This window comes from Sapajus apella, unplaced genomic scaffold (assembly GCF_009761245.1).
Source record: "Sapajus apella isolate SASKATOON/1434 unplaced genomic scaffold, GSC_monkey_1.0 scaffold53, whole genome shotgun sequence".
Lineage (NCBI taxonomy): Eukaryota > Metazoa > Chordata > Mammalia > Primates > Cebidae > Sapajus > Sapajus apella.
In genome coordinates this window covers 9,042,262-9,056,246 of record NW_022436993.1, presented here as the reverse complement: position 1 = coordinate 9,056,246, position 13,985 = coordinate 9,042,262, and the positions used below count along the sequence as shown (strand labels likewise).

Sequence of the window (13,985 nt, the reverse complement as noted above, 5' to 3'; positions counted from 1 at the left end):
CTGCTGGTGATAAATTATGTTCATTTATCCTCCTGAAAATGTTTTTATTTTGTCTTCATTCTTGAAATGTATTCCTACTGGATATATAATTTTTCATGGTCTTTTTTTTTCTTTTAGTGCTTTAAAGACATTATTTTGCTGTCTTCACCTAGTTTCTAATGTGACATCCACAATTTCATTTTTTTCTGTCTGTAACATATCTTTGTTGTTTTGATGCTTTCAAAATCTGGTCTTTATTGTTAGATTTCAGCATGAACATTTTAAATTTTGTGATACTCATGTTAACTAAGCTTTCTGAATCTGAAATGTACGCTGTCTGCCAATTTTGGAAAGTATTTTGCTCTTATTTATTCAGATCTTTCTTCTGTCCCACTCTCTCTTTCATTTCCTTTTTGTGTTTCAATAATCAGTGTGTTAGACTGTAAGTCTAACATGCTGTTAGATGAGGTCTCACCATATATTTTGATCTTGTTTTCTGTCTATCAGAGTGCATAATAATTTCAATTGATCTGTGTTCAAGTTCTGTGATTTTTTTTGTCACCTTCATTCTACTGATAAACCTATCTAGTGATTAAAAAAGAAATCAACCATAGATGCTCCTTGAATTATCGTAGGGTTATGTCCCAAGAAATCCATCATAAATTGGAAATGCATTTAATACACATAACCTACTGAGCATCATAGCTTAGCCTAGCCTACCTTAAACTTGCTGAGAACATATACATTAGCCTACAGTTGGGTAAAATCATCTAATGCAAAGCCTATTGCATAGTAAGTATTGAATACCTCATGTCATTTATTGCATATTGTACTGAAAGTGAAAAACAGACTGGTTGTGTTCCTCTAAATATATATTGCTTTTGCACCATCGTAAAGGAAAAAAAATCCTAAGTGGAACCATTTTAAGTCAGGGATTGTCTTCACTGTATTTTTCAATTCTATAATTCTTAATTGACTCTTTTATTTTTTAGAAAAGTTCTCTGCTAAAATTCGTTATCTTTTCAGTCATTATAAGAATATTTTCCCTTACTTCATTGTGCGTAATAATAATGGGAGTTTTAAAACCCTTATGTGCATCATCTCCGATTTACCTGCTGCTGATTCCGTTTTCCCATGTATGATTATGTTGTCCCAGTTCTTTGTCATATAATTTTGAGTTTTATCCTGGATGTGTGAATGGCAGCTCTGAAATGCATTATGTATTCTTTTCAGAGCATGGTGATAATTTAAGAAGATGATTAAGTTGCATAGACTCAAACAACAAACTTTTTTTTTCTTTTTTTGAGATGGAAATCTTGCTCTGTCACCCAAGCTGGAGTACAGTGATACGATCTCAGCTCACTACAGCCTCTGCCTCCTGGGTTCAAGTGATTCTCCTGCCTCAGTCTCCTGAGTAGCTCGGATTTACAGGCCTGTGCCACCACTCCTGGCTAATGTTTGTATTTTTAGTAGAGATGGGCTCTCCATGTTGGCCAGGCTAGTCTCAAACTCCTGACCTCAGGTGATCGGCCTGCATCAGCATCCAAAAGTGCTGGGATTACAGGTGTGAGCCACCGTGCCCAGCCTCAAATGACTAACTGTTGTTTGCTGTGGGCAGCAGTCCAAATATCAATTCAATTCCTCTATGTTTAGCTGGTAGAAGTGCTCCCTACACATGCAGGTTTTCATTTTGGCAAGAGACTTGGACAGAAATTATACAGAGAACATGGGGCACTCGTTTTTGTTTTTGTTTGTTGTTTTGACTTTTTTCTGGGTCTCTACTTTATAGAATTTATTTCCTTTCTTTCTGTCAGAACTGCTTATTCCAGGCTTCCCTTCCTAGTTCTTCAGGCCAAGGAGAGAGAAGCCCTTCTATCAGAGTTTTAGCCTTGCACTCCACCTGCAGCTGCAGCTGGACCCTATGCCAAAGCTTGAAAGAATTGAATTTGCTGTGATCCCATCACCTAAGTTTCCTATCCCTTAAAAATATGCCTCCTCTCTTTATCTCAAAGTCATCTTGTGGTCCCAGCTTAGAGATTTTTCTTGTTTTTCTAATGCAATCATTATGTTCATCACTGAGTTTCCCAGCTGAGTGAACACCAGCATCTCCTAAGCTGCTCTGTGTTGCCCTTTCTGAAGGGAAACTGAACCATAATCCGTTCCTAAATAATAGGTAGGCTATGCTACATAGAGAGTGAGTTTGGTTCTTTTATTAAGAAGGAACTGTAAAAGGCCAAACATGGAGACAAGAATCCCACATTCTCACTCTCTAGATTACATTCCTGCAGCCCCTATAGTCTGAATATCTGTTTATTTTTAAATCAGTGAAAATTTAATGTGCAGTTATTCCTTTTTATATTTACTTTGAAAACCCTTTACTGAATATCTGCATTGCTCCACATGCTCTTCCAGGACCTGAAGATATAAAAGTGAACAAGAATTCAGCTTTTGTCCCTGGTGAACTTGCAGGCTAGTGTCAGAGGCATAAACCGTAAACATGTACTTATGAAAATATATTAAAAGTTAAAAATAAGCAACCAGTAGCCATTTTCTTATCTGCATGTCCGCATTTAAAAACTCACAATGTGACAAGGATAAGGTGTGTGTGCTTTACAGATGAGGTTTGGGAGCGTCTATATTGTTTGTTATCTGAGGAATTTCCATTAAACAACTCATCTATTCCAGGCGTCTGCACACTTTTCATTGAAAGGGCTGATAGTAAATATTTTTGGCTTTTTGGGCCATATGGTTGGTCCATGTCCCCAAAACTCAGCTCTGCCATCTACACTATAAAAACAGTCATACACAATACATAAAGAGTAAGCACAGCTCTGTTATGTTAACCTTTTATTTATAAACCTGGAAATGTATAATTAATATCATTTTTAGATGTTTAAAACTTTATTTTTTTGAATGTTTTCATTGTTTAAACATGTAAAAACCTCTTAATTCACAGGATATGCAAAATGAGGTGGCAGGTAGATTTGTCTGGGGGTTATAGTTTGCTGTCCCCATGTCTGTTCACAATAAACATTGATTGAGCATTTTTACGTCTGACACTATTCAATATTTCACATAAATGAATACAGAATATAATTCTTCCTCTAAGAACACAGATAAATTATAATCTTAATTTTAGTGGTGATGTTCACATTTATAACAAACATAAGTGAAGCAAACTTTGATTCTGTATCAGAATCAGTGTATCTGAACTTTCAATTAAGGAGGAAATTTTGTTAGTCCTCTTTCTTTAAAATACTTTTAGTACTTACTTGTACTGAGAGTACAAACAAGATATGTTAACAAAATGGAATTACAGTGTCTTTTTTCACTTATTCCATTGGCACATTTTCGTCTCACTGCAACCTCCGCCTCCCTGATTCAAGCAATTTTCCTGCTTCAGCTTTCTGGGTAGCTGGTGCTACAGGCATGCACCACAATGACCAGCTAATTCTTGTATTTTTATTAGAGATGGGGTTTCACCATGTTGGCCAGACTGACCTCCCAAAGTGCTGACCTCAAGTGATCCACCCACCTTGGGCTCCCAAAGTGCTAAGATTACAGGCATGAGCCACCATACCAGGCCTCTTCCTCGTTTTTAATATGATAGTTGTGTTATTTTAAAAGTAAAAATATTAGAATAATTTATTGTCTATGTATATTTATGTGGTTAGATTTATATATGCTGATGATTATTGTTAATTTCAATACAAAAACTTTTAATTAATTCCAATGTGTAAGACATCGTGATCATGTTGTGAAGGTAATAAAGACTACAGGTTTATCATCCCTTATCCAAAAATCTGAAATACAAAATACTCCAAAATTGGAAACTTTCTGAGTGCTAATATGATGCCACGAGTGGAAATTTCCACACTTGACACCTGTGCTTTCTAATGGTTTAATGTGCAGAATACTTGTTTTATGCACAAAATTATTAAAAATCATTGTACACAATTACCTTCAGGTTATGTGCATAAGGTATATATGAAACATAAATGAATTTTATGTTTAGACTTGTGTCCCATCTTTAAGATGTTTGTGCAAATATTCCAAAATCTGAAAAAATCTGAAATCCAATACATTTCTGGTCCCAAGCATTTTAGATAAGAGATACTCAACCTGCATTAAGTTACAGGCTACATATCAGGGTGTTTGCGATCTCTTTGAAACACATGCTTGGGAATAAGACAATCACTTATTGGGAGAAAGAAAAAGGTACAAAATAGGGCCTTGAATGAATTTCTCTAAGGCTAGAGACAAATTCTGACTCTAGAAAGTGGAAGAGCATTTGAGAAATACTTCAAAGATGAGTGGTATTTCAGTGAACGGAGAGATGAGAGAAATGATATTTCAAATGGACAGAACCACATAAGGACCAGGTGGAGATAATTGCAGTGCTCAGGTGATGACACAGAATCTAGTATGACTAGAAATGACTGAAAATAAGGAAGATAGGCTGAAAGTGTATGTCACGAATGTCAAGAATTATGTCATCCAAAGGTTACCGATTTTGCTCATCTGAACCATTTCCTTGCCTTCTTTTTCTTCCTATACCCAAACTCCTTCACAGTTGACAATCCTATTTCTGCCACTGTCCAATCAGGCAGCAGAAATGAGAGACATTGATGGATGTTGTGGCAATGGTTGAGGAACAGTGTAAGGAATTTCAAGGGCATGCATATTTGGTACTTAATGATTCCTTCCGCTTCAAGCAGTATTTTCCAGAGAGCTTTAGTTTCTTGCACAGATTCTTTCATTTTTAAGGGGATACCAAGGTCCTTGATGTGTGTGTGTTTGTGAGTGTGCGTGAATTTGAAATGGGTGAACTATATGAGATTTTCATAGTTCCTCAACAATCTTGACATCTTTTGTGTATTGGATAATATATTTGTTGTATTTTTCCCCTTATTTCAAATTCAGAATTATATGTCGGTAATTGAATCATAGTTGATAGCTTACTTATTTGAATTAACTGATACCATATCCATGAAATTTTGCTCTACAATATTAATAGTCAAGTTGTCAAATATCTTAGAGTACTGACGAGAGCTAAAAATGACACATTTTCTAATTTCTCTATTGAAAAATGGAAATATTTTTCTACCCGTCATTTGCTTTTTGTTTGGCAACAGATTTGTTTTTCCAGGCAGATGGCTTGATTACTTGTTAAATTTATAGATGGATATATTCTTCAAATTAATTTATACACAACTGAAAAAAATTTATGCTCTACAGAAATACATAAAAATTCCATAATAGTATATTAAAATAAATATATTACAAATTTCAAAAGATATATCTTTTGAACCATGATCAGGGAATCAGTTGACTGAGTTTCTGTCAAATGAGGGTGATCATGATATTTTACTAATCAAATTGGTTGGAACATACCCTGTAGATGCTATTTCTCTGCATATGAACTCTGGGAACTGTGATAAACACTCACTTTCAGTTTAAGCATCTTACAAGTGAATTAGGAAGCTTACAGAGACTCATACTACTTTAGCCTTTACAGATTTTGATCAATACCTTGGAATATTGCAAATGGAAAAAAAAAGAATCAAATATTGTCTGCTTAATTGTGGCAGGCAGATTATAAAACCTCCCCCCTCCCTCCTATCCTCTGGTTATTCAATCAAACACTAATCTGGGCACTGCTGTGAAGAGATTTTGTAAACGGGTTACTAATCAACTGACCTCAAAATTGTAAGATTATCTTGGACTGTTCAAGTGGGCTCAGTGTAATCACATGAGCCGTTAAAAGCAGAAGTGGAAGGCAGGAGAGCTGAGGCAGAAGGGAAGATTAGAGAGATTTGAAGTTTGAGGACTTGACCTGCGTTGCTGGCTTTGGAAATAAAGAAAGGGGATCACAAGAAAGTAATACAGGAGCAAGTAAAAGTGAAGAACAGTCGCTAGTTAACAGCCAGCAAAGAAGCAGGCATCTCAGTCTTAGGGCTGTGCGGAATTGAATTCCACCAACCACTTGAATGAGCTTGAAAGCATATTCATCCTTAGGGCCTTCAGAAAGGAGTACAGGCAACCCACACTTCCATTTCAGCCTTTAGTGCATCTAAGCAAAGAACCAGCTAAGCCACACCGTGCCTGGACTTCTGACCTATACAAGCTGTGAGATAATACATTTGTGTTGTTTTAAGCCACTAGGTGTGTAGTAATTTGTTATGGAAGCAATAGAAAATGAGTACCCTAACTTTCAAAGTTTTTAGTGAAAGAAAGGTTTATATTTTCTTGATTGTGTATTCTTGCTAATGAACGTTTGCAGTAAGTAAAATCTGTCTTTTATTGGGTAAAGTGGAACAATCTAAAAGTCATCTGGAGAGTGGGTTCTACTTAAACACTAATTGATGGTATGATTTAGGGGCAAATCCCTGGGCTTGCTTTTTCTTTTTTACATGATTCTAGTTCCTCTAGTTTTTCATTTATATGTTTAGTTTTTTTTTTATTGTTACCCCTAATTTCTTTGCTTTCTTTTAGATTATGCCAAAAATTAAGGATCTGTCTTCCATTAATGCCACCTGCCCCTACTGTCCTAGCCTGTGTAATTTTGATAAAGTCAAATTTAATTATCTACCTACCTTCCTCCCTCCCTCCCTCTTTCCTTCCTTCCTTCCTTCCTTCCTTCCTTCCTTCCTTCCTTCCTTCCTTCCTTCCTCCCTTCCTCCCTCCCTCCCTCCCTTCCTTCCTTCCTTCCTTCCTTCCCTTTCTTTCTACCTACCTACCTACCTACCTACCTACGTACTTACTTCTTTATTTATTTAGTTAATATGGTTGCTCTTGTTTTAGGTGTTGTATCTAAGAAATCTTGTATCTAAGATCCAAGGTCATACATTTACACCTGTAGTTCCCTCTAAGAGTTTATGTCTTATACTTAGGTCTTTCATCCATGTTCAGTTAATTTTTACTATGGTGTGAAGTATCCACTTTTGCATGTACCTGTCTAGTTGTCTGAGCACCATAGATTGAAAAATCTGTACTTTCCCCATTGAATTATCTTAACATCTGGTCAAAATTCATAGATGTGTTGGTTTATTTTTGAACTCTCAATTCGATTGCTTTGATCTTTCTGCCTATACTTATGCCAGTATCACACTATCTCCTTCTAGGGAAGAGTAAGTCCTATAATTTTGTTATTTTCTTTCAGCATTTTTTTTTGTCTATTCTGTGTTTCTTCCATTTCCATATGAATTTTAGTATTTTCAAATTTCTGCAAAAATGGTGGTTGGAATTTTGAGAGGAATTGCACTGAACTGGTAGATCAATTTGTTAACTGTTGTCATCTTAACAATATTAAGTCTTATAGCCCATCATGCATCATGTCTTTCCATTTATTTTTATGTTCTTTGATTTCTTTCAACATTGTATTTTTTTAAAAAAATTATTGTGCAGATCTTGCTTTTTGTTTATTAAATTTATTCCTCAGTCTTCTATTGTTTTTGAGGCGATTTTAAATGAGATTTTTTTCTTAATTTTATTTTAGATTGTTCCTTACCAGCGTATAGAAATGAAACTGATTTTTGTTTATTGATTTTATATCCCAACAACTTACCAACTTATTGGCTCTAATAGTTTTAAATTAATTTATTTTTTGGTGGTTTATCAGGATCGTCTTTATAGAAGATCATGTCATCTACAAATAGAGATAATTTTACTTTTTGTTTTCATTCTGGATGCTTTTTATTTTATTCCCTTGCCCAGTTGTCTGAGAGAAACTCTGGTGCAATCTTGACTAGAAGTGGTGACAGCAAACAGCCTTGTCTTGTTCCTATTAGGGGAAATATTTTCAATCTTTTACCATTAGGTGTGATATTAGTGGTAGGTTTTTTATATATGCCATTTATCAAGCAGAGCATGGTTCCTTCTATTATTAGTATGTTGACTGTTTCAAGAGTGTTAAGATCTTGTGATACCTTTTTTTGCATCTGGACATGGTCATGTGTTTTTTTTCTTGTTCAATATGATATTTGTATTGGTTGATTATTATACGTTGAACCAATTTTGCATTCCTAGGATAAATTCTGCTTGACCATGGTGAATAATTTTTTAAATGTGTTGCTTGATGTATATTCATCAGATATGTTGGTCTGTTGTTTGCTTTTCTTGCGAGGTCTTTGTCTGGTTTTGGTATTAAGGTAGCAGCGGCCTCATAGAATTAGTTGGGAAGTAGCTTTCCTTCTCTTCTGTTTTTTTATAAGAGTTTGTGAAGTATTCGTGCTGATCATTTAAATGTTTCATAAAATTTACTAGTAAGCCTTTCGTGCTGGAGCGTTTCTTTGAGGAAAGAATTTTGGTTACTGATTTATTCTCTTTACTAGTTACTGTCTATTTGGATTTTTTATTTCTTCTTGAATTGACTTTGTAGTTTGTGTCTTTCTAGAAATTTGTCCATCTAAATTGCTATCTAATTTGTTGGCATAAAATTATTCATAGTATTCTCTTATAATTCTTTTTATTTATGTAAAGTTGGAAGTTCTGACCCTTGTTCACTCTTCATTTTAGTAAACTGAGTTTTTAATTTTATTTTTTCTTCGTTCCTCTAGTGAAAAGTTTGTCAATTTTAGTGATCTTTCCGAGAACTTCTGTTTCTTAAATTTTGTTTTGTTTTTCTATTTTCTATTTCATGTATTTCTTCTCTAACACTTATAATTTTCCTCCTCTGCTTGCTTTGGGTTTAGTTTGCTCTTATTTTAGCTTCTTATTGTTAACGTTTAGATATTTCCTTGTTTAAATTTAGTCATTTACAGCTATACATTTCTTATTAAGCACTGAAATAACAGCATCCCATTCATTTTGATATGTTGTATTTTCATTTTCCTTTATTTAAAGTATTTTCTAACATCCCTTGTGATTTCCTCTTTAGCCTATTGGTTATTTGGGAGATTGTTATTTAAGTCTACATATTTGTGAATTTTTCTGATTTTATTCTGTTATTGATTTAAATCATTCTGTTATTTCTGGAGAACATACTTGTATGATTTGGATCCTCTTAAATGTATTGAGATTTGTTTTATTACCTAAAATATTATCTTTCTTGGAGAATACTCTGTGTGTACTCTGGAAATCAGATGCTCACAGTCCCCAAAATTCCCACACATTTGCTTCTTTTACTGTTTCTTTTAGTTATAGTTGTTTTGTTTGTTGTTAGTGACTTTTCCGAGAATTTTTTAGATGTCACTGTCTTAGTCAATTTTGGCTGCTAGAACAAAATACCATAAACTGTGTAGATTATAAACAATAGAAATTTCTTTCTTTTTTTTTTTTTTTCTTTTTTTTTAGTTTGTTAAATGCCCTGTTTATTCTGCAAACAAGGCTTAGAAATGTATAGACACAATTTGTAGGTTGGAAGATCTCTGTGTAGTTATGACTTCACAACTATACTTCACAAAAGCAGTAATGAGGGCAGCTTAGGAACGCATTAACCTACCATTGTTTTGTTCAGAGTGAACACAGTGAGAATAGATTCCTAAGGCCCATTTCTCTAGGTGATTGTCACATTTTGCTGCTCTAATCTTTAAGAACAAGTGGAGCCTTCACTTGAGCCACCACCTCCTTGTGGTTCAGGGCTTCAACAATTGCAAGTGCGAACTCGAAGCTGGTCTCAGGCCCACGGCTTGTAAGAATCAGGCCGTCCTTTTCCACCCGATTCTGAGTAGGTGTAATGACCTCCGTTCATCATTTTGTCTTTAGCAAGCGGATGTGTTGTAACTTTACTTCCAAAACCTATTTCATGAGCCAACAGAGCAGTAGGACCTGCGCAGATGGCGGCTATCAGGCCCTTCCGGTTTCCCTGTTCCTTCAGTACCTCCTTCACAGCTGCAGACTCAGATTAATTCTGTGCACCCAGATTACCTCCTGGTAGAACCACCATGTCATATCGTCCCTCTTTTTTTGCATCTTCAAGACTGGCATCAGGACAAATCATGACATCACGGCTACACTGTACTGGGTCTTTTCCAGCCAGACCTGCAACGGTGACCTTTATCCCAGCTCGCCTCATGACATCTACAGGGATGACGGTCTCCATTTCCTCCGCTCCTTTAGCCAGGATGACCAGAGCTCTTTTGGAAGCCATTTTTATATTTTAAAGGCCTACACCAGGCTGAAGATGGATGCCAGAAATTTATTTTTTATAGTTTTGTAGGCTAGGAAGTCCAAGATCAGGGCACTGGTACATTCAGTGTCTGGTGAGGGACCACTTCCTTTTTCATAGGATCGTACTATCCTGCTAAGTTGTCACATGGTGGAAGGGGCTAAGCAATTGTCTAGGCCCTCTTTTATAAATGAGTTAAATCCATCCATGAGGACTCTACCTTTAGGATCTACTCACCTCCCCAAAGTCTCATCTCCAAATATAATAGCATTGGTGATTATGTTTCCACATATGAATGTGTATGTGTGCAGGGGCACAAACATTCAGACCATAGCAGCCTGGGACCAATAAATCTCTATGTTTTGCTGAGGGACTCTGTGTGTATGTTAGGGTGCACCTTCCATACTCACCCAAATAGCTGATAATTCTGCCTTAGTTTCCATTTCCTGCTTTCATAGAGCCTCAATATCAGCCAGATGTTAGGGCTTAGGGTGTTTTCCATTCTTTCCAGAGCATGTGCACAGTCCTATACATGCACATATCTGGCTAGATTTGCAGGAATGTGTTGGACCTTGTTAAAGTCCTTATCAGTGTCTCATTCTATTAGTCTATTATTTTCACCAACTGTTACACACTGCCTTAGGTGACTATGAAGTTATAACACTTGCTAGTAATTGTTTTCAACAAGCCCCTTATGTAGAAAAAGCTTTTTGTACAGAGCAAGCCATTATTGTGGTGAATTTCAGATGGCCTTTTAATTGTGGTCTTTCAGGGAACTAAAAGAAAGGTCAAATAATGACCATTATTTGAGAATGAGGCTTTAAAAAAGCTCTAGCTCCATTTTACTCGTTCTTGTGGCTGCCAGGCTGCACCAGGAATGCAAGCTGCAATTTTTCAAAGTTAAATGTGGAGCTGGAGAGTGGGCAATGAGACGGGGGCAAGTTAAAGTCCATAAAACTCACCATTTTTTAAAACTGGTATTTTGCCCTTTGTTGAATAAAAGCCCTCCAAATTACTACAAAACTTTGGCCAACTTCCAGAGTTCCAGACAAATTGATTCTGACATTTTTGCCAGTTTTAAAATGGATTTTGTTGGGAAAAAATTGTCAGAGGTCTTTATTCTGGCATTTTCCTTAACAATACTCCTGTGGTTTATTATGTATTTTATGATCTCCTAAAGTGACTCTCAAAGTCCTTTGTCACTGAAATCAGACATAAGTCGACATGGCAGCATCCATGTACACCTTGCTAGTAATGATAAGGGATTACTATTTGAGGATATTCTTTAAGTGATACCATTTTAGCAAATATTACCTGGTTCTGTTGAGCTGGCGAGCTTAATGAATAGGTATGAATCAAAACTTATGATTCAAAGGAAACAGAATTTAATAAATACACAGAAATCATCAACTTGAAGAGGTGTGTATCTAAGACTACCATTTGCTCTCTGTTATTTGAATGAAACTACATTTTTGTCAGAAATAAGCGCACTTTCCTATTTCCATAAGTTTTGACATTTTAACATTTGCTTCAAGCCTTAGATCTTGTTATGGTGATCATTTCCTACAGCCTGATTTTTTTTTAAAATGTTCTTGAGAACTGATATTATCTCACTGTTAAAATGCTCCTTTTTTGGTTCCTTTAAACCAATTGGTTACTCTGTAGCATGCAACAGGATTTATGTTTCTCCTGCTCACATTGAGCTCCATTAATCACTCAGAACTTGGGAAGTGGATGAAGTGCAAGGCTGCCCATCAATGGTTGAGGAAAGTGAGACCAAAAATTCTACTTTATCTTTCATGAAGATCAAGGTTGATGGAATTCACTGCCAAAGTTACTGGATTTAGCTCTCAAACCTTGATTCATGGTTTTCGTTGCTTTCATATTTTATATACCTCCTTTTTTGTCATCAAACTTGGGATTTCATTCCAATACTTACGCAGTAACTGAGAAAAAGTATTTTTAAAAGTCTTCTAATATAAACATTTAAGATTATAAATGAAATTATGCTATTTATGTTATTTTGTCATTTTAATCATTAACCCTTTTCACAAGATTGTTATGCATGTGTTTTAAAGACATGTTATGCATTGGCTTTTATGAATGCAGGCACAACATGGGAATTTAAGAATCATATAAACAAGCTGAAATGGGTATGGTGGAGAGATTAATAGAGATATATGATGATAACGGTGATTATGTGTTTGCATGTGATTGGTGTATCATTAGGCTGTTGAAAGAATTACGAGAATTTTATAGAGAGAATATTGAATATATTCTTTGTTGTCCAAGAGCTTCATGCAGTCTCTTCTGGATGGTTAGAGCTCTAGTAAAAGGGAGTGTTAAATGAGGGAATGGTCATGTGGAGAAAAGTTATGCTGTCAAAGATTTGCTTTTTTTTCTTAAACTCATAAACAGCCATGATGATAAATGCTCTCTGGAAACCAAGGGAACAGTCCATAAAGTGACATTTTTCTCTAGGGAACATCTCCATCTGTGAATTAAAGAAATTCTATACTCATACTAAAGGAGCAAGGTAAAATGAAGAATGTATCAAAAAAATTGCTATTGTCACTAAGTTAAAATTAAACATAGAAAACAGATATTGCCATTGGGTGCATTTTGAACACTTTTTTTCCCCATGCAGAAAGTTTATGACTAGAGCAGATGTTAAAAGATATCAAGCTGTTTCTGAATTTAAAACTTTGCTTTTTACTATAACCTGAAGATTAACCTTTATTCAATATTTAATAAAATACAGAATAATTTACAGGGCCATAACACATACCAAATGATAAAGTTTTTATTTATAAAACACTCTGTTTAAATATTTAAATAATTTATTCATATGTAAGTTGAAAAATATCACTGAAAAATGCTACTTTTATTTTAATAGCTTAATGTGTCAAATCTGATTTTTAATGTCAAGCTTTTAAAAATAAATATGAATAATTTAAGTAACTTCCTTGATAAATGAAAATAATTTTGCTGTGTATCTCATGGATGCTTTTTAGTAGTTGAATATTTATAAACAACAATTTAGAGCTGATTGAATGCTATTACCATTTGTATTGCTAATAATATTATTTAAACCTAAAATAATATATGCATATGGCTCATTATGCTTATTTGATTATTCACTTGCTTAACGTTTGTTTACTTGCTGCAAGAGCCAACTAATGATAGTCCACTTGCATCACCATGCTACCAGCTCTTCATCTAAATTGTGTTTACATAATAATTCCAGGAAGTATATTCTTAGAATAATTGTGTGTTATTACAGTTATTTCAGTTATGTCTCTGACTATATTCATAAGCAATCATTAATGTCACTATTTGCTGCTTAATTAGGATGCAGTTTTGGAATAGAAGTAGGGAAGAGAGGCTTCTTAGGTTTCATAATTTTACTATTGATTGTTTTAATGATGTGACAATTAGATTTGATTTCCAATATGACTTTAAAATACCACTGAATAACTTAGGTAGCTATGTCATCATAGTCATCATCATCATATTTCTCATTCCTTTGGACAGGGAAAAGCACATGAAATAGAGTGACAGAAAACAATGGTTCTCAGATTATGTGCTAGAACCCACATAAAGCATCACGGGAAATCGAGGAGAGCCCAGGGAATGTTCAACATTTATTTTACAGGCTTCTAAACCATGAGAGTCCACTGGTATTATCTGTACTGCATTGCCTAGGAAAGCATCAGGGCTCAGAGTTGTTTCCATAATCCTAGGAAAAGCCGGGACTCTCTGATCCAACTTTTTCTGAACAAAAGCACAGTGAGCAATTATCTCTTCTAAAGTTGTAAGAGTTGAAGAAGACAGAAAGAAACATGAAAAGCAACCCAACCGTCAGAAACAGGTCTCTATTAAATAATAAACCTGAGAG

General features: G+C 35.1%; 1 protein-coding gene and 1 pseudogene across 2 annotated transcripts in view; one reads left to right on the top strand and one right to left on the bottom strand.

Moving 5' to 3' along the window:
• Positions 1–13,985, top strand: part of MALRD1 (MAM and LDL receptor class A domain containing 1) — a 576,163-nt gene that overhangs the window by 26,308 nt on the left and 535,870 nt on the right. The gene's annotated exons all lie outside the window — the stretch shown is intronic.
• LOC116527125 lies at positions 9,279–10,108 on the bottom strand (annotated as a pseudogene). The gene has a single exon (XR_004258399.1). The product of XR_004258399.1 is annotated as a protein/nucleic acid deglycase DJ-1 pseudogene (transcript).